The sequence below is a fragment of the Austrofundulus limnaeus genome, unplaced genomic scaffold, assembly GCF_001266775.1.
Source record: "Austrofundulus limnaeus strain Quisiro unplaced genomic scaffold, Austrofundulus_limnaeus-1.0 Scaffold130, whole genome shotgun sequence".
NCBI lineage: Eukaryota > Metazoa > Chordata > Actinopteri > Cyprinodontiformes > Rivulidae > Austrofundulus > Austrofundulus limnaeus.
Window position 1 is genome coordinate 1,263,426 of NW_013952532.1, and position 1,570 is coordinate 1,264,995.

At 41.5% G+C, this 1,570-nt stretch overlaps 1 protein-coding gene across 1 annotated transcript in view; it reads right to left on the reverse strand.

Annotated features, from left to right (window-relative positions):
- The window catches only part of LOC106522471 (extracellular serine/threonine protein kinase FAM20C), a 36,521-nt gene that overhangs the window by 26,477 nt on the left and 8,474 nt on the right, over window positions 1–1,570 (reverse strand). The window lies entirely within an intron of this gene.

Below are 1,570 nucleotides of genomic sequence, written 5' to 3' on the forward strand. Positions count from 1 at the left end.
TTTTTTTTTTTTTGCATGTCAAAAATCTTTGGTTGAATCTCAAACTTTTTGTTGATGTTCTAAGTTTTTGGTTGAACTCAGAGAACATTAACATCTAGGGCAGAGCCTGAGTGATTTCCTGGTGCACCCGCTTTGGATCGAATGTTGTCCATACATTACATGACCGTTTTAGCGGTTGTCCTGATGCATCTCAATGATCCAGGTAGAAAAATCAAAAAGAAAAACTGATGGTGCTCTTTTGCATGTGAACAGACCTGTTTGTCCACCATGTGGAGGCAGTGCTTATAAGACTGAGATCAAATGAAACTCATCAGACTGAAGAAATGTCTAGAAGGAGAGACAAAAATGTTTCATTAAAGAAGAACCCATCCAGAGGACCTACTTGTTTTGTTTTGTTTGTTTTGTTTTTTTTCTTTTTGGTTATTAGCAGTTATCAGTCCCATACACTGTGTGCAGACTGTCCCTCCTCTACCTCCTAGGTTGGAAGGTACTCATCAATCATTGGTATGCATGTTAATATATATTCAGGTGCAGTGGGTTTGGCTCCTCCTCCAGGACACAGAGCTGAAGCRGTTGGCCTGTCTCACTGTCCTGCCCGAGGGAAGCACTCAATCTGTAGCATGGAGATCCAGGCTGTAGATGGTGGTCACCCCAGACATTGCTGGCAGTTGCTAACAGACATACAGTGGAGTTTTCCACATCTGCTCAGACATGTTTCAAACTTGAATCAACTGATCTCTGTGGTGTGATTAACATTTCCTGAAACGTTTGTGTGAGAGGGGAAGATATATCTTAGAAAACCAAAATCCAGCTATTAAAGCAGCCATGCGATTTGGCTCAAATTTCTGTCAGTCGAGCTCTAAGTGAGATTTTCCCTGAAAGGTTAATCAAAATCCGAGGATTTATATATTTTTATTTAATTTTCTTACTTTACAGAGAATGGAGCCCTGCAATGGAGGTTAGTCTATTTCACCCTCCCATCTAATCTTCTGTTATCCAGGAAAGAGAATAAMCATCCAAGGACCACCTGGAGAAGACCTGCGAGGGCTTCTGCAGCACGACTGCAGCCAAACTAGCCCGTTGCCTTCTCAGGCTTAATTATCTCAAACAGTACTGAACAGATTTATGTGAAACTTTCAGGAAATGTTTATCACATATTCAGGAAATGCTAGAGAGCAGCTGATAAACATTTCATAGCGTGCTCGAGCCAGCCACTCGGATCATCAACATCTGATAACTGCTGGAGCTCTGAGCAGCTGGCTCGTGCACGCTCGTTCTCTGAAAATGTTTCAAACTTTAATCAGCCGTTCTCTGTGGTGCAGTTAACATTTCCTGAAAGTTTCATATAAATTATTTTGGTACTTTTTGAGACTGATAACCGCTAATAGCGGCCATTTAATGTATTGACAACATTTGATTTGAAGCGGGTGCACCAGGAAAACGCTTTAGTCCGCACCAACCAATAGGGACATGTCTTACATAGTTCCTCCTTAAGCCCCGCCCCGGATGTTCAAGTTCTCTGAGTTCAAGACTTTTTTGAGTTCAACAAAAAACTTAGAAAGTCAATCAA